At 38.8% G+C, this 27,487-nt stretch overlaps 1 protein-coding gene across 4 annotated transcripts in view; it reads left to right on the forward strand.

Annotated features, from left to right (window-relative positions):
* P3H2 (prolyl 3-hydroxylase 2) overlaps positions 1 to 27,487 on the forward strand; it is a 168,557-nt gene that overhangs the window by 34,198 nt on the left and 106,872 nt on the right. Inside the window, exon 1 of one of the 4 annotated variants that reach the window (XM_073231916.1) lies at positions 5,847 to 7,653. The exons of the other annotated variants lie outside the window; for them this stretch is intronic. The gene's annotated coding sequence lies outside the window, so the exon portion shown is untranslated. Of the gene's footprint in view, positions 1 to 5,846; positions 7,654 to 27,487 lie in introns of those variants that run through there. 4 annotated transcript variants of the gene reach the window in all.

Genomic DNA, 27,487 nt, shown 5'->3' on the forward strand with positions numbered 1-27,487 from the left:
AGTATAATTCATGTGTTGAGAAGTCAAGACAATCATTTTTAAGAACCTGTTAAAATCCCAGACTGAAACCTTTATTTTTATTACTTGTTAATGTGTGAAATATAATAAGACCTCTTTTAGATTAGTTAGTTATGAAAGTATGGGTTGGTCAACTCTGCCTTGAATCTACAGTAATCCAGACAAGTTTTGTCTTTGTCTTCATTCTTTCACTTCTCTGCCCTGTTTTTCCACTTATTTCCTACCCACCATCAAAATCAAAACTAACAAAACCCCACAAATTTGGGAGTATTATGAAATTTTATAGATCTGAATTTGGAATTGCTAATCTATTCTTCATCAAATAATTGATTTCCTTCAGTATATCTATAATTTATATCAAGAACAGTGTAGATTGATAAGACATTGACCTTTCCCTGAAGGATCTTAAAGCAGGTGACACAGATATTTAAATAGCAGTGATAGAATTTGAAAAGTATTTTTATAGAGGTAAATAGTGTTGTAGAATATACTCAGGAAGGAATTTGTTCTACTTGGGGCCTTTGTAAGGCTCTGACTTTATAAGGGGAGGTGACCTTAAATGGGTCTGGGTAGATGAGTAGGAGTTTACAGGATTTCAAGGTAGAGTCCTTAGCATGGGTTATCATATGGAGATTGCAAATTTAGTTACTACTGCTCAAATGAGCAAATAAGTTAAACTTTATGTTCCATCACAAATCTAGCTTTTCTCACAAACTTCTATCCTAAGTAGTGGGCCAGGGCCCTGCTTGTGGAGAGGGACTTTAACTTGCCATTTAAACATGTCTCATCCCCTTCTTGCTTTGTTTGTGGGAATGGCTCAGTCTTTTTGGGAAAACGCTCAGTTTTCCAGGTTTCCTCTCTCTTCAGCATGCTCCTTTCCAAGATAACAGTATTTCTTTCTGTGTATTTAAGAAGGTTTATTGGTAGCAGTGGGGAAGATTTTTCTGGATCAGCATGGAGTCCTCTGGATTCGGCTTCTAAATGGGCATTCACTGAAGTATAGTAGGTCACACGACCTTTATGGGAGAAGAGTTCAGATTCATAATTTCCCTCATCCTAACCATTCATGAAACTGTGAAATCTTTACACACTGCAGACTCATTGCATGGCCTCATGCCTCTGTACAGCCATGATTGTATCAATTCTGAAGTTTCTCCAGTGCAAAGAGGAATACTAGAACTTGTTTGGGCCATATGCAGTGTTCTCTGGGAGGAGGGCTTTTCCTGACTGGGACGAGTTTCCTATGAGTTCCGTGAGACCGAATGAAGATAAGGGCAAGAAGTTGGGGGTTTTAAAAGGGGTTTATACCACATTTATTCTCACAGAAGTAGGTCTCAGTCTCTCCTGGCTCTGGCACTACTTCCTCCTGCTCCTCAGCACAGGCTTGATCCTCTCCTAGCACCAGGACTCCACTGGTACCCTCTGCCAGCCCCTGTCCTCTCCTAGTTCTCCCTCTAGGCTTCCCTATCCTGGTCAGAAATTTCCATTTTTTCTGCATGCATGAGGAAACCAGGAGGACCACTGCAGGTTGTGAGGTAGAAGGAAGAGCTGAGCATCTGGAGGCCAGCAGTGTCACCAGGTGACACCCAGGGAAGCTGACACATCATTCTGTGGTTTTCATAGATTTCATGTGAATTTCATAGGTATCTGGTTCTTTCTCCAGAGATTCCACACTGAGCTGTTCAGCCTCTTTGCTCATCCAGGGAGAGACTATCCAGTGACACTATTGAAGAGATTTCATGTGAAAGGTAATGAATGAGGTGATCAGATAAAACAGTGGCTCTGAGAAATAAGAGGATATTATTGGTCTGTGATATATTAGCAAGGTCAGACAGATTTAATTTGAATTTTGGGGATGAGTAGTTGAACATGACCTCAACATTTGTTGCTTGGATGATGGCATAGTTAATGATGCCATTGGTCAAAATAAAAAAATATAGGGTAATAAGTTTGGGATTGATTTTAGTGAGGCTAGTTTTGGTAATTGTTTCAGTGCATTCGGGCTGCTATTGCACAGTACCATAGACTGAGTGCTTATTATAAACAACAGAAACTTATTTCTCAGTTTTGGAGGCTGGAAGTCCCAAGATCAAGGCACTAGCAGATTCTGATTCTGGTGAGCTCCTGTTTCCTGCTTCTTAGATGGCTGTGTTCTTGCCATGTCCTCACTAGGTGGAAGGGTTCAGGGAGCTCTAAAATTAAGGCACTAATTCCATTCATGAAGGGTCCACCCTCATCACTAATCACCTCCCAGAGGTCCCACCTCCAAATATTGGGGATTAGGTTCCAACATATGCATTTTTTTGGGGGAGACATAGATGTTTAGTCTTGTGTAGTAATGAAGAAAGGATTTTATTTAACTCTTTTCAGTATACTTTGCTGTACTCGATAGAACATTCTCATCTGTCTTTGCCTGTCCAGTGAAAAGTGTTACCCTCAAAATTTAAGAATCAGATTATTACATATTATTCATTTTGTAAAATTACTGGGAATGTAAAACAGTGTGGAATTTTAAATCTGAGACCCTAGTGAGGTAAGGAGGAAGTTATGAACCAAGTAAAAAATACACCACATTTTTATAATCTATGTTAATGAATGCAGGAAAATGTTCACAAGCATATTAAATATGCCAATAATTCAAATTCAATTTTATACACAAACATATTTTCTCCCTCTAGGCTCTCTAATATGTTTCAAATAAAGGGCAAAAGTAATTGCTATTGAACAGTGAAAAATAGTCTATGAGAAGGAAAAATGTAGTTAGCTCCAATAAGAGTAACTATTCTAAAGAGCCAGCCATTCCTTTACAAGGAGCATGTTTAATCTATTAGACTGTGTCTACAAATGATTAGAGAATTTGTGCAGGCAGTTGTCTAGCAAATGGGAAATCAATTATTTTTCTGCTGTTCTCCATTCAAAAGCTGATATAATTAACCACATATATCCAGAGACTTGTAGCATCTCAGGGGTTAGCTATCTTTAAATACGTCTGTATCAACAAACATAAGAATGTCATCATTTTGGCTTTCTTGGTTAATATCATGCCTACACTAAAAACCCTCATAAAAACAGCAGACATCACAAATGACTCCATCATTAAACAGTGCTGTGCAGCAGACAGAGCACTGGGTTTGAGCTCCATCTCTTCCCTCTGATACTTTGACCCCACAAAAGTCCCATTTCTTCTTTGGGCCTCAGTTGTTATATCTGTGAAATGAACTTCATCAGGAGCAACATAAGAATAATCCAACATCTACTCCAAAAACATCTACTCTTGGATTCTTAAACCAAGCCAGCACATAATCTCTAATTCTACATTTGGGATTACCCTAGCCTAAATTTTTCTCCAAAAACATGATTTTTTCTTTTTTAAATCTCAATAAAACCTGTGAGAGTGATGTTAAGTCTGTTCTGGGATTGAGGAGACTGCACTTCAAAAAGTTTAAGATTGGAGCTGAGGTCTGTCTGACTCCAAAGCTTATGTGTTTTATATTGTTTCACTTTGTCCCATTAAAGGAAAAATAAGGAAATGGAATAAAGGCATGTCATGTAGTTAGTAATGCAGCCAGTGGTCTTGCAGTTTTAAAATTGTATTGAATATTTAAAAAATATTAATATAGGAAGTTTATTGACTGCAAGGCCATTGGTCAGAATAACAATTTTACTTTTAGCATCCATAACTATTCATTTATTCAATTGACACTTGGCTTTTATAGAGTCTTCACAGTGGGTGGGGCTTCCTTCCCTTTCTGTATGCTTTTAGGACTTATAAATAATGTGACTAAGACTAGATGATTTTCCTAGGTATGTCTTCTGGCCAAGAGATGAAGAAAATTAAGACAACCTTCTGAATAATTTAGTTGCAAAATAATGCTATTTATGTTTTAGATGATGTAAAATGCTATGAAAATGCTGTTTTAAATGATAGAAAGTTTGGTTTTAAAAAAATCATCATATTAATTGCCATCCATAATCCCTTGGTTGCAGAGACCTCTTATTCCTGTTATCTTCCTATTCTGAAGCTTGTTAGCTGCAAAAACATTGAGGAGATATTGTTGTAGGGTAAAGGAAGTGAGTGATGAGGAATTATTCAAGAATTCTAGTTGTATAGACAATATACACAGTCAGGTCATTTAAGTCCTAACCTTCTCATGTGTTGATTAAAATCCTGACCCTGCCCTTTAATAGCTGTTTGACCTGGGCTAAGCCATTGAGGGAGTACACCACTCTTCAAATTGCCTTCTCATTGACAACTCAAGTTGCTTTGGCAAATATCTTTTGAATTTGAGACAATTTCTTTTTTCAAAATAATGATCATGGAGCATATTAAGTAGACTTTTAACCTATTAATTGTTACTGTAATAAAAACATCTGAATTCCCATTGTAAAATGCCAAATGAGTTTGAACATTGCTATAGGCCTTGTGGGAACTATAAGGTAGGATTCTTTTCTGTGGAACCCAGGGTGCAATTGGCAATGGGGAAGAAAGGTTTGATGTTAATCCTAAATATTTCTAAAAAAAAATAATCCTAAAATTAAAGGTTTTATGGATTAAATCTCTCTGGGTGCCTGGGAAATTTTTATATTCCACTAATTTTAGAAAGAACTCTTTATTTAGAGCTGCTTCTATGCCTGTGACAGGGCTGGCCATACCACAATTACAGATTTTTACAAGGAAGGATCCTTTTATGACAGATATAATTTCTACCCCCTCATTTTTCCCAGTTAAAAAATTACCATTTAAATATCCTTTGGAAATGGTTTGATCCTTTTTGCACACACGAATTTCTTTCAGTCTTGAGGAGATTTATGTAGGCTGTAGTTTTTAGTCAGAAAGAACACACTGGGGAGTTGAGTCTTTTCTTTATCTTAAATAGAAAGGGCCTGGGTTTTTTTCCTTTGATATGGTTGAGGTACACCTCCCCCCTAACTCTTCAGATGGCCCTAGTGTTCCTTGCTGTTTTGACTTCACCCTGAACATCCCATCTTCTCTTCATCTTTCCCTTAAAACACATAAGCTGTTTTGCGTTTCACATGACAAATATGATCATGGATAAATTACCCTGAAGAAGCAAGGCTGCAAATTATTTTCATAATTGAGTTTCAAAACTTCAGAAAATCAATTTTGTCTTAAGGCAATGACCTGGATACCCTTATTAGCTGTTTGGTTTTGATGACTTTAGGTGAGTGCAGGTGAGGTCACGATTCTCTGCATTATGAGATGCTGGTTATATATACATATTCACTCAGTTAAACTTGGAGTATTGTGATCCATAACCAACATATGATTAATAAAATTTCAGTTTTCACTAAAAATGTATACGTGTGTGTGTATAATGTGTTCTTGAAAGCGTATCTCCATTTTGCCCCGTTATTGATATTAGTAGTGATAACTTACTGTTCTTGAGTCTTTACTCTCTACAAAGCACTCTGCTAAGCACACCTTCTCCGTGATGAGAAAGCCAGGACTACCTTCCACATAGTTATGCATTTAGAAGAAGGCAAATTTAGGGCTTGCAGTCAGGTTTGTCTTACAAGGTCAGTGTTCTGGCCATTAATTTGTTTAGCTTCTTCAGCTAAATGCCTCAAGTTGGAAGTTTCAGAAAGCCCAAGCAATAATTTAAGAGAAGAGGTAACAATGGAAATTGCCAGAGCCTTTCTAGTTTATAACAACATATGCCATCTTGTCCTGGTACATACTCTCCTGTCTCATGGGACTGTTACCACTTGTTCTCCTTGGCTAGATTATAAACTCCTTGTACATAATCCCCCTAACCACTTGCCTATAGTAGATGGTAACAAAGGATGATTGAATTGGATGGTAGTAGAAGAGGTAACAACAGCTCCTGTTTCTTGCAATCCATTTCTTGTCAATCAAATGATTGACACATATTTCTTAGTGTAATAGTAGTAATCACATTAGTTTTAGTCAAACTCATAATAAATGCAATCAGCACTGTTAAAATGAGCAGTTTGATAGCCCTAACTAATTAATTTCTCCCATATTTCAACAAATCTTTATTGAAAGGCTACCAAATACTGTACCCTGTTCTAAACAATGAAGATATAATGATAATTTTAAAATAAAACAGATAAACAAAAATTCCATAAATTGTGGACTAATGGAGCTAGTTTACAGTCCAGGGACTTTGAGAGCTGACCAAGTTCCTCTACCCCTTAGGTATTTCTGCACCCTGTCTACTCCAACTCCAGTTATATTTTATTATCTCTTGAAGGACAGGACAGAGAAGACTTAAAGTTGCTACCTGTCAGTTCTTAAAGAATAATCCTGAGCTATTTTGGAAGCAATCGGAAGGCCCTTGATTGATTTGCCTTGAGCCAACAGGTGCTGTTTTGAGCCCTCAGAGAATTGTTAAATTTGATGGCATTTTGCTTTTGCTGGTCTCATATTCCCACCTGTTGGAACCAGTACTCTCTTCGGGTCCGTGGGAGGGTCTGGTTCAACTTGAAATTAGATGTTGAAGAAAGGATAAATACAGTCATTTCATGATAGGAGCTTTGAACTTAAGTGAATAATGACTGGTTTTCACAGGCTTGCTCTGTTGTTTCTCCCTAAATATGTATCTAAAGGACATCCTTTGCTTATTGTTGAAATTAATACAGTTAATGTAACAACTAACATCTATGCAGGCTTTATTATTTCAAAGCCCTTTATCATTCATTATGTCTTTTGAGTCTCACAATAACACTGTGGGGTGGAGATATACCATCCCCCATTTACATGATGAGGTAACCAAAGAGGTGAAGAGGCTTTCCTAAGCTCACCACTAGGTAAGGGACATTCCATGCTTTTTGTACTGGACAATATTGTCATCACCTAGGATAAATTTCAAGACCATTCTGTTTGCTGGTGTGTGTGTGTGTGAGAGAGAGAGAGAGAGAGACAGACAGACAGACAGACAGACAGACAGACAGAAAAGGGAAGACAGAAAAGAAAGAGAGAGACCTAGGATGGAGGGAAGGTATTCAATGTCAACTGATTCTCCAGGTCTACGTCTAGACCACAAACTGTTTTGATGTCATGGAAGGCTTCTCATCTGTCTGGACAGAGGATGAGAAGGACAGCCATGAAAAAAGAGCCAGTTGCTACAGATGACTAGGCAGAGAAAATGTTCAGAGTTGCTAGGAGACCAGTTCTGCTGTCAGGCTCTGGAATGAGAACATGTTGGATGGAGGGCACTGGGATGGAATTCGTGTTTTACACAAACTGTTCAATCACGCATGCCAGTGAGGCTGAGTCAGAATCAACCAGAGCTAAAAATGGTCAGGAAAGTTTTGCTACCTCTTTTATGTTTTTATTTTTTTTTCAGACACAAACTTCTAAGTAAAGACTCAACTGCGGGTATGAGATGCTCAGAAATTTGAAGTGCCACCCTGAAATAGATAGCACTGTGTTTCTTCCAAGAATAGTAAGCCCAAGCAGAATTCTAAAACTTGCTTGTCTTCAGAGTTCCTTTGAGGCAGTAAAACAATATTGATCAAATGACTTAACGTCAAGAAAGACTCTTTGCAGTATGTACAAGAGAAGATGTCTGTAACTCAGAAGACCTCGTTCCTGATCCAAGCAGCTGGTGCAGTCCCTTTTCTCCATGGGCTTCCCGTTTCCTCAGACAAGTGAGTCCAGAATTGCGGATTACAACACGTTATGAAATATTCAGTTTTATTTGATTCCAGGACCATAGACAGGTGTTACGAACCTGAATCAACTTTTCATTCATCCAACTTAGATCACAGAGGAAACCTGGAGATCACAAAGGAAACATACGGGATCTGCAAGTGTGTGATCTCATTTTGCTGGAGGGTTGATTGCTCCCTCATCTTTGCATGGTTAAGGTGGCCTGCACTGTATTTAATAATTGCCCAGCATTCCATTTCTTAGAGCCAGGAAAGAACTTCAGGGAACTTCCTGGCTTTTGAAAGTTTATGGTCAAACACATTCTTTCTTGTCAAGATTCCAGGAAGCAGGTAGCACTTGGCTCTCAAAATCCAGAATGTGCTCCTGCCAAAGCACATAAATATCTCAAAATTAAGGGCACTTGTCCTTAGTTGCTTCAGTTTGAATGAATATATATATATGTATATATATATATATATATATATATATATATATATATATATATATATATATATATATATATATAGCCACCAGTGTGGACAGTGAAGGTTGAACCCAGGAAAAATAAACCAAACATTGTCCAAGAAATGTGAGCTGAATAGATGAAATAAAATCTGTTTGTTGCACATCTAATATCCTGCAGAGCAACAGTTTATGTTACCATGACCAATACAAGACAAAGCTGTGTTTAAATTTCCCTGGAGGATTTTCTCTGAAACATAGCTGATACATCTTCAGAAGAAATATTTTAGTTTGGGGAAGTTTAGCTCTGAATCATTATAAAGTCCTGATTCAGTCATATTGTTCTTCTAATATAAAATCTTTAATGATTCTTATGTAGTATAAAGAGTGTGACTCCCTCAGCCTGGAATTCGAGGTTTTTAGGGTTCCAGCTGTTCTGTATTTCAACCTGGTCCTCTGCTAATCCTTGTCAGGTACTCTCGCCTACTTTTCTCTTCCTCAGTACCTCTCCCTTTCATCTCCACCTGGCCTGGGCCCTTATTTAATGCCCTTTCAGGAAGCATTCTCTGAACCCTGCAGTTTGGAAGAATGCTTTCCCTTCTCGAAACCCTGTGGGTACATTTCTAAGTACCCATCTTAGTGCATATTTATTCTTTTCTACCTTGCATGACAGTAACTTATGTCATGTTCTAGTTTTTTCTTCACTATCAGTCTATGAGCTCTTGTAGAACAAAGCCCCTCTCTTCTACCTCTGTATTGGTCAAAGCATTGCCCACAGTATAGAGTAGTAAGTAATAGTGGAATGGATGCATGATATCTGGAGGTAGCACCATTTGTCAGGTGTCCTTATTCAGAGTGAGTGGAGAGCAGTCCTGTGCAGTTAGAGGACAAATCCCCTCTACCTAAGAGGAGAGGTTTCAGAAAGAGAGGACTGTAGTCAGACCTGCTCTGATTGTCCAAGGGTTTGTATGTTCCTCTCTTCATTGTACTTTGAGATCTTTCTTAATTTTAGTTTTATAATGTGTTAAAGGGGGACTAAGAGGATCTATGAGGAAGTGAGGGAAGAAACACAAAATACATAGCTGGCAATCTGTAGACATTGCTTGAGGAGACAGTAGGCTTGCCTGCACTTGCATGCCCCCCTCTCTCTTTTTCTTTCCCCTTGTGGCTGCAATGAGATGGGAGTGGTTCTATAATACGCATACAAATGCAGCTTTTGTAAATGTGGGAAAATGAAAGAAACATCATGTTTGGAAAAATAAGAGACCTCTTTCTCCTTACAGAGAAGCCTTCAGGATGAGATTATAAATTTAGAATCATAGAGCTTCGGTTTAGATGCAGATTCATTAGAGTAAGTGAGATTTTAAGATTAAATGCTCCAGTTACACTTCACTAATAAATCAATTGAAACAGTACGAGCTCAGGTGATTTGGTTAGTGTTACATAATTCTCTGTGAAGACCCAAGAGTAAAATCCAAGTGTTCTGACTTGTAGGTTAAGTGTATTGTCTTTTGTTTGCTTGGTAGTATTTCTTAATCTAATAATAAATTATTCACTGTATGATCTGGTCCAAGAGCTGAACCATCCACAAAAGAAATGAACTGCCCTCAAAAGTATTTTTTGTAAGTTTTATTTATCATTTAAAAAATTTAGGCAATGTCCATATGGCTGCAGACATGATTCGCCAGTTGTATTTGTAGCTCATTTGAGGTATAACCTTTATTCAAAAGGAGCAGAAGTCTTTGACTGCACTTGAACTGTCTCTTTCTGTTATTGCAAGATTCTCCTCTATCAGCTCACATTTTTTGGGCATCCATACATCACTGCACCACTGGCTTTGAAAAAGATAATCAGTTTGCCATCAGCCAAGCCTTAGAAATTCTAGCCCTACTGTTTATACTCTTCTTACTTTTGTTGACTGCACTGTAGTTTCTGAGCACACTGCTGCCATCGTCCTTCACACAGCCATCAGAGCTGCTGTGGCAGCCAGTTTCCAAGCCAAATGACAAAATGCATTCTATGCCTCAGTGGTTGATGATCCTCTCACCATCTGCATTCGAGCATGCCTGTATCTGATTAGCTCACACTTGTCTGGAAGTTGAAATGAGGCAGATTCCTTGTGGTTCATTGTGAGGAATCATATTTTTATCAGGCTGTCCAACAATCAAATGATGTACAAGCCATTCCACCATTTCTTATCTATGGCACTGAAGAAGTGAAGTGAGGGGCTATTGTCAATAACCTCTCAGGGATCCCTCCTCTGCTTTGAGTCTGTAACAAGCAACTCAGGGGTCAATGGCTGGAGTTATTGTTAATCTTTTTCTTTGAAGTATAACATACACACACAAAAGTGCACAGCTTGGAAGTCACTAAGTGTGCATCCATTGAAAGAAGTCTGTTTACTATCACCTGTAGTCCATTCAAAACTCCAGATCAGATGTATCTACTCATTAGTCCCAAATTCTGATAATTAGTGTTTTCACAGGGTTACTTACTGTTTATATAAGCTACTGTTTATAATACTTTTATATATATCATGTTGCTTTATTTTTGCTATTTGCAGTGATATAAATGCAGTTTAAATGTAATACAGGGAGATTGTAAATCTGATGTGAGATAGTTGCAATAGTGGTTCAAGAAAAAATACTAATTTTTTCCGGAATAATATAAATTCATACAGAGAAAAAAGGCACAAATAAGAAAGCTATGTAATCAATGTTCATTCAACATGATCACCCAGACCTAACCATTCATAACACTTTAATATATACCATTTCAGATACACATGCTCCACATATACATATATATTTAAACAAAATTTGAATCAGATTGTGCATGTTGTTCTGTAGCTTTTACTAATTAAAAATATATAAAAGGAAACCTCCTAAATTTTTAAATGGCTATAGTGTAACTATTATATGAAATATTATAATCTATTTAACAAATACCTCCTCTAGTTATCTGATCTGTATACAGGTTTGCATTTTCATAAATATTGCTTGGTGCACATTATTTTATTAAAATATTCATTTATTATCATTTCCTATAAGGACAGTCCTAGGAGTAAACTTGCTGGATCAAATGAAACGCATATATTTGACATATATTGGCAAATAGTCATTGATAAAGTTGACATGTATCACTTAATACACTAATCAGTAGCAGGTAAGAAACTTCATAGAACACCTGTCAGCTTTCTAGATTATACTTAGGTAAACCATGACAATTTGATAGATAAAAAATTAAACTTAATATGCATTTTTCATTATCAATATGAAAAATATTTTACAAATGTTTGACCATTGTTTCTGTCTTTTATCCATTTTATTGTGAGGTATTTATTATTTTTCTTATTGCTGCATAGATTTATTTTATGGCTTAGGATATTAATCCTGCACATATTTTTCCTAGTTCATCATTTTTCTTTGAATTATTTATCACCCAAACTCAGAGCGGAGATCAGATTTACCCAGAACTAATTGAAATACATTCAGAATGCTAAATGCTAGAAAAGTATGTAATCTTTTTATAATCACTTTTAGATGACTCTTTTATATTTGCGACTTTTTCTCTTTTATTTCAACATGTGTATGCCTAGGAAGACTTATGAATAGACAAGAAGATAGTGACTATTATTTTTCCTGGAATGGAAAGTAGTGAAATAGCCCAGTAGTGCTTAAAAAATTCTCATTGGCATAATTTGGAATAAGTGAAATTATCCAACTTTAAACTTTTCTAATAAAAATTCATAGTGGCTATCAACACATGTTTATTCAGTGATTAATGTGCTGCAGGCTTAATTAAGAATTACTAGAAGTAGACCGGGTTTGCACGTTCCTAGAATTGTAGATAATTATTTTTTATTGAAGGGTAGTTGACACACAGCATTACATTAGTTTCAGGTGTACAACACAGTGATTCAACATTTATATACATGATAATTCTAGCTACCAGCTATCACCATACAAAGTTGTTATAATATTTTGACTATATTCCTTATGCTATACATTACATCCCGGTTGCTTATATATTTTACAATTGGAAGTCTGTACTTTTTTTTTTTTTTGAGAGGGCATCTCTCATATTTATTGTTAACAACAATAAAATTCTGTAAAGGGGAGTCAATGCTCAATGCACAATCATTAATCCACCCCAAGCCTAATTTTTGCCAGTCTTCTGAAGCATAACGAACAAGTTCTTACATGGAGAACAAATTCTTACATAGTGAATAAGTTACATAGTGAACAGTACAAGGGCAGTCATCACAGAAACTTTTGGTTTTGATCATGCATTATGAACTATAAACAATCAGTTCAAATATGAATATTCGATTGATTTTTATACTTGATTTATATGTGGATACCACATTTCTCTCTTTATTATTATTATTTTTAATAAAATGCTGAAGTGGTAGATGGATGCAAGATAAAGGTAGAAAACAGTTTAGTGTTGTAAGAGAGCAAATGTAGATGATCAGGTGTGTGCCTGTAGACTATGTGTTAATCCAAGCTAGACAGGGGCAATAAAACCTTCACGGATGCTGAAGATTTCTCTCAGAACAGGGGTGTGAGGTTCTAAGCCTCACCTCTGTTGATCCCCAATTTCTCACCTGATGGTCCCCCTGCGACTGTGCCTGTCTTAGGTTGTTCCTCCCTTGAGGAATCTTACCCATCTCTGGCTAACCAGTCATCTTCCGGGGCCATACAGGGAGACGTAGAGTTGGTAAGTGAGAGAGAAGCCTTATTGTTTGAAAAGGTTAGCTTTTTACTTCTTTGCATATTTATGCCCTGTGTCTTCTATGCCCAGCATTTGTTGTGAGGTATCTTTACCACTTGGAGAAATTATGATACTTGGTAAATTTGATATGAGGCACGAACTCTATTTAAGAGTTGTAATTAGGAAGGAAGAAGAAAAGCTATAGAAGTAGCAGACGGAAGAAAACATGGGAAGATTGATTAATTATTTGACATATCTTCTTGTATAGTAACTTCAACATATATAGGTTTTAAACTACTAATTAAATTGTGCACACACATTAACATAATAGGAGTACAGCTACATAACCAAAGCAGACCTACAATTACCAGCCATCTCCAGTGAAACCAAGAAAACCAGTTAGGCACCTTAGGCATTTGTGAAAACTTATCTATGATATGGTGGATATTGTCCAACTGAACTTGAACAGTCTGAGAGAAATCAGACAAATTAAAACAACCCATTCTTGGGGACTGTTCACATCCCATATGTTCTTTTAACAGTAGATAGTCTGTAGTTGTAAGATTTTGGAGCGCTACAATTTGCACTTCTCCTAATTCTTGGTTGAGTTCCAACAGTATAGATCCAGTCAAATTTGTTGTTTTACTGTATGCACAGGCCAGCTTAGATACCTCCTTCTTCATTCCCATGGCAAGTCCAGGAACCGGTGGGATGAATGCACCTACAGCTGTAGCAGCGCCTGGATCTTTGTTGAGGTTTTTTGATGATCATCTTCTGATATAAGTCTTCCAGAGAGTGCTGATGTTGGAAGTTCTTCTTCATATCATATCTTAGTTCATTTTCTGGGTAGCCAAATTAGGCTTTGATCCTCTGTATAAACACAAACAGACCCTTTGCCTACACTTTGATATGCCCTTTATACCATTGTGTAGAACTCATTGGAGGTCACCACACAGGAACTGCTTTTTTTTTTAAGAGAAAGGAATATTATCAGAAAAATGTACCTCCATAGCCAATCTTCTGACACCCTTTAAGTGATCAAAATTAAGGATATTTAAAGCATGCATTAATTGTTGGTTTACAGTTAGTTTTATCCTATCAGGGAGTAATCCCCCTTTTCTTTCTTTCTTTTTTTTCATCATTAATCTACACTTACATGATGAATATTATGTTTACTAGGCTCTCCCTTATACCAGGTCCCCCTTATAAACCTCTTTACAGTCACTGTCCATCGGCACAGCAAAATGTTGTAGAATCACTACTTGTCTTCTCTATGTTGTACAGCACTCCCCTTTCTCCCACCCCCCCATGCATGCTAATCTTAATACCCCCCTTCTTCTCCCCCCCTTATCCCTCCCTACCCACCCATCCTCCCCAGTCCCTTTCCCTTTGGTACCTGTTAGTCCATTCTTGGGTTCTGTGATTCTGCTGCTGTTTTGTTCCTTCAGTTTTTCCTTTGTTCTTATACTCCACAGATGAGTGAAATCATTTGGTATTTCTCTTTCTCCGCTTGGCTTATTTCACTGAGCATAATACCCTCCAGCTCCATCCATGTTGCTGCAAATGGTAGGATTTGCCCTCTTCTTATAGCTGAGTAGTATTCCATTGTGTATATGTACCACATCTTCTTTATCCATTCACCTATCGATGGACATTTAGGTTGCTTCCGATTCTTGGCTATTGTAAATAGTGCTGTGATAAATGTAGGGGTGCATCTGTCTTTCTCAAACTTAATTGCTGTGTTCTTAGGGTAAATTCCTAGGAATGGAATTCCTGGGTCAAATGGTAAGTCTGTTTTGAGCATTTTGATGAACCTCCATACTGCTTTCCACAATGGTTGAATGAATTTACATTCCCACCAGCAGTGTAGGAGGGTTCCCCTTTCTCCACAGCCTCGCCAACATTTGTTGTTGTTTGTCTTTTGGATGGCAGCCATCCTTACTGGTGTGAGGTGATACCTCATTGTAGTTTTAATTTGCATTTCTCTGATAATTAGTGATGTGGAGCATCTTTTCATGTGTCTGTTGACCATCTGTATTTCTTTTTTGGAGAACTGTCTGTTCAGTTCCTCTGCCCATTTTTTAATTGGATTATTTGTTTTTTTGTTTGTTGAGGCATGTGAGCTCTTTATATATTCTGGATGTCAAGCCTTTATCGGATCTGTCATTTTCAAATATATTCTCCCATACTGTAGGGTTCTTTTTGTTCTATTGATGGTGTCTTTTGCTGTACAGAAGCTTTTCAGCTTAATGTAGTCCCACTTGTTCATTTTTGCTGTTGTTTTCCTTGCCTGGGGAGATATGTTCAAGAAGAGGTCACTCATGTTTATGTCTAAGAGGTTTTTGCCTATGTTTTTTTCCAAGAGTTTAATGGTTTCATGACTTAAATTCAGGTCTTTGATCCATTTTGAATTTACTTTTGTATATGGGGTTAGACAATGGTCCAGTTTCATTCTCCTACATGTAGCTGTCCAGTTTTGCCAGCACCATCTGTTGAAGAGACTGTCATTTCACCATTATATGTCCATGGCTCCTTTATCAAATATTAATTGACCATATATGTCTGGGTTAATGTCTGGATTCTCTAGTCTGTTCCACTGGTCTGTGGCTCTGTTCTTGTGCCAGTACCAAATTGTCTTGATTACTATGGCTTTGTAGTAGAGCTTGAAGTTGGGGAGTGAGATCCCCCCTACTTTATTCTTCTTTCTCAGGATTGCTTTGGCTATTCGGGGTCTTTGGTGTTTCCATATGAATTTTTGAATTATTTGTTCCAGTTCATTGAAGAATGTTGCTGGTAGTTTCATAGGGATTGCATCAGATCTGTATATTGCTTTGGGCAGGATGGCCATTTTGATGATATTAATTCTTCCTAGCCACGAGCATGGGATGAGTTTCCATTTATTAGTGTCCCCTTTAATTTCTCTTAAGAGTAACTTGTAGTTTTCAGAGTATAAGTCTTTCACTTCTTCGGTTAGGTTTATTCCTAGGTATTTTATTTTTTTTGATGCAATTGTGAATGGAGTTGTTTTCCTGATTTCTCTTTCTGTTGGTTCATTGTTAGTGTATAGGAAAGCCACAGATTTCTGTGTTTTAATTTTGTATCCTGCAACTTTGCTGTATTCCGATATCAGTTCTAATAGTTTTGGGGTGGACAATGTGTTTTTATTAAAGATAACTTTTTGAGAAGACTGGCTGTATGGATTGTTAGAAATAAGAGTGTTTACTATGTGAAGGAGAGATGGCTATGCAGATAGTCAAGATTTATTGTCCCATAAGCCCTTGCCTCCTTGCTGTAACTGTGAGCACCTCCTTCTTGAATGGGGTACTCTTCACTGCATGCAGCTATTGATTACGCTGGAGAAGAAAGTGGGAGGTGGCACAATTAATGTAAGTCCCTGGGTTCTACACATTTAATTATTTTTGTAATCTTAGGAACACACTTCACATTCCCAGATCTCTATTACCCCAAATGCAAGACTAAATAATTGAACCAGATGCTTTCCAGAACCCCTTCTACATCTTTTGAGATTTTTAAGAAAATGACAAAGAGTCATCAAGTGAGGACAACCTCATCTTCTCACCTTCATTTCTGCCAACCTTCTAGCTTCTCTTGGTAGGTAGATACTGCTGCTTTCCCTTCTATCTCTGTAATAATAATGATAAAGACAATAACATGAAATAAAATAAAACACATCTCTATACAAAATGAACATGAGGCCTACATTTTTTATTAGTACCCTAGGTCTCTCCTTCCAAAGGATTTCATGTTTGCAATTATCCCTTTTTCTCTCCTGTATCATCAGTTTCTCTATAGCTACTGGATGATAGCCATCAGCTCACAAACCTACCTTAATGCACCTATCTTGAAAGAAAAAACCACTTTTGACCTTACTTTTCTTCCATTATCACAATGTTTAAAGCTTGTCTGGACTTGCTGTCCCTACGTCTCTTCCCCTGTTTTCTCTGCATGCCATGGTGTTGGGGTCTCTGTCTACAACCCTGCATGGTATTGAGGTCTCTGTCTACACCTCTGCACTGAAATGGTGCTCATCGATGTGTCCAGTGGTCTTGCTGGAGCCAGTGGCCAGTTAGCTGTCAGCCTACTTGCCCTCGCAGAACTGTGTCACTCTCCTGAGGCGGTGTCTTGGAACACATCCTTCTCTAGGTTTCCTTTCCCTCCGACTTGCTAGATTTCCTTCTGTTTAACTGGCTGTTTTCTTCTCCTTTGTTGCTCTTCTTTTCTGCTGGATGTCTGAATACTGGATTGCCTGGACATTTCAGTCATTGGAGAGAGAGGTAGAATTTTGACACACAGGGGTGAAGACACTGAGGATACATGGGGAAGGAGGAAAGCTGATGATGTTATCAATTTTACATGTTTTGTTTTATCTGTTTGGCTGGAGTCAGGGGTAGGTGAAGATTCATTTATGGAAGGAGCTTAAAATGTCCCATCAAATATATAACACCTACTTTAAGACTAGGAAAATATTTCTAGGGACTGTGAACCCTCAACTTCTTCAAGCCCTGAAATCTGTGAAAATTCAAAGGACACTAACTCAGTGTGGCTTGGTAGATAATTAGGCCCCATATTGAAAGTACCAATTTCTTGTTATTGGAAACTGAAGTCTTAGCAATGTCCCCAAAGAGAAACCCAGAGTGTGTCACTGTAGACTTTCTTGTTCTCCTTGGTATACTTTCTCCAAAGAGTACTTACTACTCTGGGGCCTGGGGCCAAACCACATGGTGGCTGACATTCATTCCTCAATTCCCCAAATATTTATTGAGCTTCTACAATGTGGAAGGCACTGATGGGTGAGGCTCTCTTGGATAAATATACCAGAGAATAGAATTTTTGTTGGAACTAATTAAAGTGTCAGCTATGAAAATAGTGACCTCATTAATATGAAGTATTTTTTTTCCATGGTTTCTCAAGATGCCACTGGGCATGGGATGGTGTATATATAGTAAGAATTTATAGAGTCATAATAGGGGACCAAATATATATATTTTTAATATTTGCAACTTTTTGGATGAAAGCCTTAGAATTATACTTCAATTTCAATTTTTTAGATGTGAAAACATCAATATTAGGAGATTAGGAAATTGTTACAAGAAAGAAATATTTATTATGTAGATCAGCAAATGTCAGCCTTTCTACTGAGCAAAATAGGTGACCCTTTTAAGTGATATGACTTCTCAGGAAATTTGCAGCTTTGGCTTTAATTAAACTGCCTTGTCTGTGCCTGCACCTTCCTCCAGAAATATTGCATTGGTAAATTGATCAAGCAGTAGTGTCTCCAAAAAAGCTAGTCTCCTACATCGTATTACTTTATGTGTCTTTGCTGTGTTCTTAGAAATGTTGTAAAATAGGAAGCCATTCAGTTTTGACATCAGTTAGGGTTTAAAGTGAGCCCAATACAAATCTGGCACTTTGAGCAACTTTTGTGAGAGAATAATAGAGGGGGTAACTTACCCCTGTGTGGCCAGACCATTGCAGGAACCTACGGAATGACTCCATTGGATAAGGTATCTGGCGTCTTGTAATGTTTCAGAGGATGGGACAAGGTTAACTCGTTGTTTAGCTGTTTCTTTTAGTTTTAATTGTCTGTTGAAATTCAACCATGGTAATTTCTTTCTTGAGCTCCTTTAATAATATTTGCTGACAATGTATTGTCTTCAAAGTTCTGAGAAAGAAATCAGTGATTTGTAACATTTATCTTAGCTTTCATAAGTTAAAAAACTTATTATTAGACATCTATGGGTGAGAAGAATCATAAGTATTTGCTATGGTATGTAAAAGTGTCAGCACCCATCTAAATTAATATTAAATACCAGAGTAACACAGAATCAAAAAGCCTAGAGGATTCAGATGACATGGAATGGTGGAGAGAGCACCTGAAGATCTGGCATGGGAGTTTTTGTGCCACTAATTATTTCTTTTCCTTTGTTTTGTGTATGTGAGGGAAATAATGAAAAGAAGGATATGGAAGTCACACAAGAATTTGTCTCTTCACTTTCATGCAAGAAACATGGAGCTTAACTTCCTAAAGTGTAGAAGAGAACCTCAAGTATTTCATATCCCTCTTCTTTCCCTTTGTCTTCATTTATTTTTTATTCAATAAAAATTTCTTGAATGCCATATAACAGGCCTTGTACCTCAGTGAAAAGATGGATGAGACTGAATCTTGTCTACAAAGAGCTAAGAATCTGGTAGTCAAGATAGCTACAAAAATATACAAACCATAGTTTTTTGTGAAGATATTACCTTATGAATATAGTAGAGAGAGTTACTGTTCAGCTTGTGACTATCAGGGAAAGCTTTACCAGGAAAGCGACATTTGAGCTGAATCTTGAAAGGCAGCAGGGGTGACATTCAAGAAATTCTAGGTGGGAGGAACAACATGAGTGAAAGCACAGATGATGGGTGGCTGGTTCTCTGGCTTTTTCTTTTTAGGGAAACTTGAACAGACAAGGCTGGAAATGTAGGTGGGAGCCAAATTGTGCATAAGCTTGAATGGCAGATTAAGAAATGTAAACTTTAGATAGTAAGTCTTAAGTTATTTTAAGCAGAAGAATTTCAGTATCAGATTTATTTCATAGAATTATATAGGCATAGATTGCAGGACAGACTGATGCAAGACCAAATAGGAGGCTATTGCAGGGGCCCAGAAAGGCTTTCTCAGGTCATGGTGACAAAGGCAGATGGAACAAGCAAATATTACTGTGCATTTTATATTAAATTTAAGAGATCACAAAATAACCCTACCAGTGTTTCTTTTTGAATGTTATGTTGATTAAGGCCTTCATTAATTTAACTGTACAAGTGTGGCTGTTGTAAAAGGAAAACTCCTAAATCTCAGTGGCTTAAAAAATAGAAGTTTATTTCTCATATAAAGTCAAGTGGTGGGGGTGGTTGTGGGGAGTACCTCTCCTCTCTCATCTTCAACAAATGGCTTTCAGGGTCATCCTGGGTATTAACATTGGTCAACCAGCTGGTAGACAAGGGAAAAGAGAGAGAGAGAGCACACGCAGGATTACATGGAAGGTTTTTATGGGTCAGACCTGGAAGTGGCATCTATCACCTGCAACCATATTCCATTATGTACTCGGTCTTGTAGTCACAATAAATGCAAATGGGCTGGAAAATATGCTCTAGCTTTTTGCCCAGGATGACAGGGAAGCAGGCTTAGTGAATAACTAGATGGTCTTTGGAATACTGACTTTGCCTTCTTTGCTCCAGGAGGGTCTGGGTTCCTTAATGGAGACTGTGCTCTCATGGAGACCATGGGCAGCTTGCATTCTAGGGCAAGTGGTTTTTAGGCAGGGAGTCCTCCAATCTGGGTGAGCCAGGCTACCAGAAATCAAGAGCCTGGACTCTATGCAAAACTAGGTTTGACCTTGAAGATTGAATTAGCTGAACAACCTCTGAAGTTTGTGCCTAATGAGCATGCATTACATTTCAAATTTGTTTTGTGTCTGAAGTATTTGTTCTGTATCTGATTCTTGCCTGGTGTAAAATAAGAAGGCTCACCTTATGGCCTTTGATAGGTCATCCTTTTATTTCCCCTTCTAGGAACGTACTCAAGATGCCATATTAATTTAGAAGGAAGAGGTTATAAAATTATACAGAATGACTCAAATTTTATCTTTAGAAATGTGGACATCTTTTTTTAAAAAAATATACTCACTTAGATGGTCAGCTCAGTGAAGTCTGGGGCTGTGCCAATTTTTGCTCTGCACCCATTCCTGGTACCTATCAGAGGCATCATACACTGTGAGTCTTGGTAAAAAATAGGTTAAATAAACAAATACCTATGTGAATGGAAAAAGACTGGAAATGTATCTGAGATAATAATTGTATTTATATCTTGTTAGAGAATGTGCCCTGCTTGTACCTGTTGACAACACCCTCTCAATCTCCATATCCTGATGTGATTCATATGCCCACTGCTCTGTCTCCTAACTCACTCCTCAAAAAGGATCAGAAAAATATGACCTAATTGTGTTCTAGAATTCTGTTATTGAGAATGTTTATTCTAAAAGCATTTTATTTAGGGTTGGCTATTAAATTGATATATAGTTTGAACAGTCTCAAACTCATCACAAAAAAGGAATGGAGGCACCTCAATTTCCTTTCTTGCAGGACATAGTTAAAAACTAGTTTAAAAAGTTCCTTTCTTGCAGAAAATAGTTAAAAATTAGTTAAAAACTTGGCCTCTTTCTCTGTCTCCCCAGTACTTCACCAGCTGATTTGGGTGTGATAGACTGAGTTCTAGAGGCTGGTCAGAGGATCTCTGATGGTCACCACACCAGCTTTGGTCACTTCAGCAATAAATAGTATGAACTATAATAACATCAACAATGACAGTGGGTGGGAGGAGACATGAACACATTTATATGTCACTGAGCATCAGGGGTGGACACTTTATTGGAGCACTATTATTTGAATCTCTAACAAAGCACATTCCTGGTATTTAATAGACCATTAAAAATGCACACAGCCTTTCAAGCTTAAAATGAAAAATGGAAGTCTGGAAGCAACTGCAGATATGACTTATAAAAATAACTTTTTTACTAAGCAGTGTCTGGTGCAGTTGTCCTATTGAATGAGAACCACTAGTACTGCAACCTGTCCCTATTATTAATAGCCAAATGTATTCACCAGAGCGAAAGTTTAGCAAAATGCCTTTGTCCCAAGAACATTCTCTTTTGCCTTCAGCATCCTGGGAAGCAGGATTCTGGACTAAGGCATGGAAGTGATTAACTGAGTCTTTCCATGTCAGAATACTGTTTATATTCTGATAATCCACAGCTCATGCTATCTGCAGACAATCCATCATGGGCTAACTAGAAGCAGCCTGTCCTTCACCAGTAGCTACATTTCACACATGGTACATTTTTCTTAAGTTATGAAGCAATTTGTAAAGGTAGAAATTCTAACTTTAAAATAAAACATCCTAGGAGATGTTTTTTATAGATCTCCCATTTATTGGAGAATTTGGTTTGGTCCCAATGCATTGGCTTAATCAAGGAATACCTTGACACCACTTGTTTAAACAAGTAAAGATCTTGGTTATGGCAGCTCAGAACTGAACATAAACAAAATTGTGTAATAGGATTTGTATCATTCTGTTTGACTCTCACACAGTGAGGAGTAAAAGTGTGCTGAGATTGGAAAGTAAGTTGACATATCTTGGAGGACCTTGGGGAAAAAGAAAATCCAACTGTCATTTTTGAGTACCTAATATATGCCAGACATTTTACATTCTTTTTTCCTCATGTAATTCTTTCAACCATGAATAGATGTTGTTTACCAAGGAAGAAAACTGAAGCATAGACAGACTAAGGAACTTGCCCAAGGTCAATTGGGAATAGACTAGGATTGAAATCCAGCCTTGCACTGGTTCTAACATATGTTCTTCTCATTCTGTCATACTTTATTTTTCTGAGGGCAATGAGGAACCTTGAAAGAGTTCTTAATAGAAGAATTCATGAGTACATTTGCTCACTAAGCAACAGTTTGCCTGATGAGTAGAATCTAGGAGTCAAGGCTAAGAGGTCCTGGTGGTCTATTGCAGGGCATTAATAGAAGAATGGAGAATAAGATACAGTCTGTAGGACCTTGTAGAATTAAACTCTGCAAAGTTTTGTATTTAGATACAGTAGAAGGGGTTTATAAACATAAACTGGGTGATTTCCATCTCTGAATTTTGTAGTTAAGCCCACATTCCCACCATTCTGTAATTCCTGACCTACCCTTGTGCAGTTCTCATTTCCACTCTATAACCAGAGTTTTTCATTCAAAACATAGAATCATATGGCACTAAATAAAATCAACCTGTAAGTTCATGGCATCAACCTTTCAACTGAATATGTGTTCCTATGGGACATCAGCTCTCCCTCAGTTGAGATTAGTAACCAGTAAGTCCCCAAACATGGCGTGCTATGTGAAGGCTGTCTTGAGGCCCAGGAAAAGGAAACTGGAGGATTCTCAGGCAATCTGGGGGAAAATAAGAAGAAAGTAGAGCAGGAAAAGAGGATGTTTTGGGTTTGGTTTTGATTCCAGCTCAGTCTTGGTTTAAATGCCCCCGTGGTCAGAAATAATGGCATTGGCTTTGCTAAGAGCCTCACAGTCAGGGTTGAAGCAGGTTCTTTGTGTCCGTGTGGGGTAATCAAGATAAAGCAAACCATGTAACTGTTCCTGTCATTCCTACTTTCCCCTTCCCTACATTTCTAGCATTTTAATAGCTGGATTTTGATTTACAATCTACTCTTAGTTCTCTGAAGTTTTTACAATCCGATTCACCCACATATGAGACAATGGAATAAAATAGCACCAAATTGTAATTTGATGTGAAATCTTTTCTTTGTCACTTGGGGATATACTTCATCTTGGGAAACAGAGATCATAGTCTAAATTAGGCTTATGACTAAGATACACTGTATCATTCATTTACTTTAAAAATGGAGAAATGATGAGTTGACCAAAAGCAGGGACAACTACTAAAAATAAATAAATAAATACCAGTTGGAATTAGAGTGAGAGGGAAACACTTACATGAGTCATTGACTGTTTAAAATTTCCAGGAAATTTTTCCAAGTCTAATTTGGCATCCGTGGTCCCTCTTATTCCCATAAAATTCATATGTGAGTTTGAATAGATTTTGTGTTCACTTGCAACTTTCAGAAACTTGGCAACTTTGGCTGTTGAATGAGTTACAAGTTAGATATGAACTTCCTTACAAAACTTAAGCCTAATTTAAAAATAGATCATAAATCCTCAATTAGGGGTTAGCCATATACTTTATTCGTGGTAGATACTGTATTTTTCTAATGACTACTTCTTTCCCTTGACATGCAGGCATTTTAGGAAATTCTACAGCAGTAAAGTTCTATCAATGTGTGCCTCCCTGCTTTGCTATGGACATTTACAGATATTTGTTGCAAACCCAGGTATTTCTCTGGTACTGGATTAAATTCAAGCAAAGGGCTCTCATCAAAATGATCTAAGTTCTTAAGTTAAGCAACTTAATATAAAGCCAGTTTTTAAAATAAAAGTGATGATTTTGGCCAAAGCCATGATTAATATCTCAGCAGTCCCAGTTATCCCTCTGAATTCCTTCTTCATTAACCTGTCATACATAGGAAAAATGTCTTTTGTCTTTAAAGTGGAACCATCCCTGTTACTGTTGACTGATGTAACTCAGAATCATGTTGGTACTCCCTACCCTTGCAAAATCTCAGGTTGGGAGCAGAAACCCTCACTTCAAATAAGTCAGTTATGAACATAAAGAGTATGTTATGAAGATAGCATGGTTAGGATTCTTGCGGGTACTAAAGAAAGTTGAAGAATATATTTGTTTTGGTCCCTTATTTGGCATTCAGTTTTTCTTTCACATCCTAAAAGAGCTACCAGAACAGGAGGCCAGCTTCCTGGAGGGTGGTAAGAGTTGTTGGGAGGCGTGGGTGGCAGATACTGTGGAGGTGAGTGGTCTTGGGGGTGGAGTAGAGCAGTGAAATAAGGATGAGGAGGAAATTATGACAAATAGGGAATTGTCACTTTTTCCACTTCTGGCAGTTCATAGCTTTCTCATTATCTTGGACTTTGCTTCTTGCAAGATGACACTATGGCTAGAGATACAGGGGAGGGAAGGGCTTCCGTGCTTGAAAGCAGTGACCTTTCCAATTTTCCATTCTCCAGTGTTGGATGACAGTTACGCACTTTGATGCCACCTCGTTCAGCTTTGCTGGGAGTCTCTGACTCATGGAGACTTTCTGTATTCCATTTGTCCAACATGCCCTAAACACCTACTCTATCCACCATCGTTATAAAAGGATAGAGACCGGGGGGCGGAGCCAGGATGGCGGCGTGAGTAGAGCAGTGGAAATCTCCTCCCAAAAACACATAGAGCTATGAAAATATAACAAAGAAAAATCTTCCTAAAATAGAGACCACAGGACACAGGACAACATCCAGACCACATCCACACCTGCAAGAACCAAGCGCCTTGCGAAGGGGGTAAGATACAAGCCCCGGCCCGGCGGGACCCGAGCGCCCCTCCCCCCGGCTCCCGGTGGGTGGAAAGAAACCGGAGAGGTTTTTTTTTTTTTGGCGAGTGCTTTTTGGAAGCCTTAAAGGGACGGGCCCCCGTTGCTAGGGAGGCAGGGTGGCGAGACCAGTGAGCAGGTGCCTGGGACCGGCGCCTGAGGACAAAGAATATCCCACGTTTCTCCGTGCGGGACCGGCGGGCGGGTGCCTGAGACCGGTGTCTGAGGATGGAGGAAATCGCGCATTTTTCCCCTTTTTTTTTTCTCTTTTTGGCGAGCGCTTTTTGGAAGCCTTAAAGGGACAGGGACCCCAGTGCTAGGGAGGCAGGGTGGCGGGACTGGTGAGCGGGTGCCTGGGACCGGCGCCTGAGGACAAAGAATATCCCACGTTTTTCCCTGCGGGACCAGTGGGCGGGTGCCTGAGACCAGCACTTGAGGACAGAGGAAATCGTGCGTTTTTTCCCCTTTTTTTTTTCTCTTTTCTGCGAGTGCTTTTTGGAAGCCTAAAAGGGACAGGGACCCCGGTGCTAGGGAGGCAGGGCGGCGGGACTGGTGAGCGGGTGCCTGGGACCGGCACCTGAGGACAAAGAATATCCTGCGTTTTTCCCTGTGGGACCGGTGGGTGGGTGCCTGAGACCAGCACCTGAGGACGGAAGAAATCGCGCGTTTTTCCCTTTTTTTTTCTCTCTTTTTGGCGAGTGCTTTTTGGAAGCCTTAAAGGGACAGGGACCCCAGTGCTAGGGAGGCAGGGCGGCGGGACTGGTGAGTGGGTGCCTGGGACCAGTGCCTGAGGACAAAGAATATCGAGCGTTCCTTCCCTGCGGGACCGGTGGGTGGGTGCTTTTTGGAAGCCTTGAAAGGACAGGGACCCTGGTGCTAGGGAGACAGGGCAGCAGGACCAGTGAGCCGGTGCCTGGGACCGGCACCTGAGGACAAAAAAAAAAAAAAAAAAAAAAATTGCTTGTTTTTTCCTTTTTTCTTTTTTTTTTGCTTTCTTTCTGTTCCCTCTCTCATTGTTGCTGTTGTTGTTTTGGTTTGGAGAGTGCTTTTTGGGAGTCTTAAAGGGGCAGGACAGGTCACTTAGACCAGAGGCAGGGAATCTGGGGATCTCTGGGCACTCTAACCCCCTGGGCAGCAGGGAGCACAGAGGCCCCTTACGGAGATAAATAGCCTCCTGGCCACTCCCCCTCCAACGGGGCTCCACCATTTTGGAGGAACAGCCCCAGCCAGGCCAAGCCCACAGCAACAGCGGAGATAAACCCCAAAGAAACTGGGCAGATAGCAGAAGCCCTGTCTGCGCACAGCTGCCCAGCACAAGCAACTAGAGGTCGCTATTCTCCCAGGAAAAGGCTACAAACCAACAAGAAGGGAAGCTCTTCCAGCGGTCACTTGTACCAGCTCTGCAAACTATCTCTATCACCATGAAAAGGCAAAACTACAGGCAGACAAAGATCACAGAGACAACACCTGAGAAGGAGACAGACCTAACTAGTCCTCCTGAAAAAGAATTCAAAATAAAAATCATGAACATGCTGACAGAGATGCAGAGAAAAATGCAAGAGCAATGGGATGAGATGCAGAGAAAAATGCAAGAGCAGTGGGATGAGATGCAGAGAAAAATGCAAGAGCAGTGGGATGAAGTCCGGAAGGAGATCACAGATGTCAGGAAAGAGATCACAGAAGTGAAACAATCCCTGGAAGGATTTATAAGCAGAATGGATAAGATGCAAGAGGCTATTGAAGGAATAGAAGCCAGAGAACAGGAACGTATAGAAGCTGACATAGAGAGAGATAAAAGGATCTCCAGGAATGAAACAACACTAGGAGAAATATGTGACCAATACAAAAGGAATAACATTCGTATTATAGGGATACCAGAAGAGGAAGAAAGAGGAAAAGGGATAGAAAGTGTCTTTGAAGAAATAATTGCTGAAAACTTCCCCAAACTGGGGGAGGAAATAATCGAACAGACCATGGAATTACACAGAACCCCCAACAGAAAGGATCCAAGGAGGACAACACCAAGACACATAGTAATTAAAATGGCAAGGATCAAGGACAAGGAAAGAGTTTTAAAGGCAGCTAGAGAGAAAAAGGTCACCTATAAAGGAAAACCAATCAGGCTAACATCAGACTTCTCAACAGAAACCCTACAGGCCAGAAGAGAATGGCATGATATACTTAATGCAATGAAACAGAAAGGCCTTGAACCAAGGATACTGTATCCAGCACGACTATCATTTAAATATGATGGTGGGATCAAACAATTCCCAGACAAGCAAAAGCTGAGGGAATTTGCTTCCCACAAACCACCTCTACAGGGCATCCTACAGGGACTGCTCTAGATGGGAGCACCCCTAAAAAGAGCACAGAACAAAACACACAACATATGAAGAATGGAGGAGGAGGAATAAGAAGGGAGAGAAGAAAAGAATCTCCAGACAGTGTATATAACAGCTCAATAAGCGAGCTAAGTTAGGCAGTAAGATACTAAAGAAGCTAACCTTGAACCTTTGGTAACCACGAATCTAAAGCCTGAAATGGCAATAAGTACATATCTCTCAATAGTCACCCTAAATGTAAATGGACTTAATGCACCAATCAAAAG

The sequence above is a fragment of the Manis javanica genome, chromosome 3 (assembly GCF_040802235.1).
Source record: "Manis javanica isolate MJ-LG chromosome 3, MJ_LKY, whole genome shotgun sequence".
In the NCBI taxonomy this organism is placed as follows: Eukaryota; Metazoa; Chordata; class Mammalia; order Pholidota; family Manidae; genus Manis; species Manis javanica.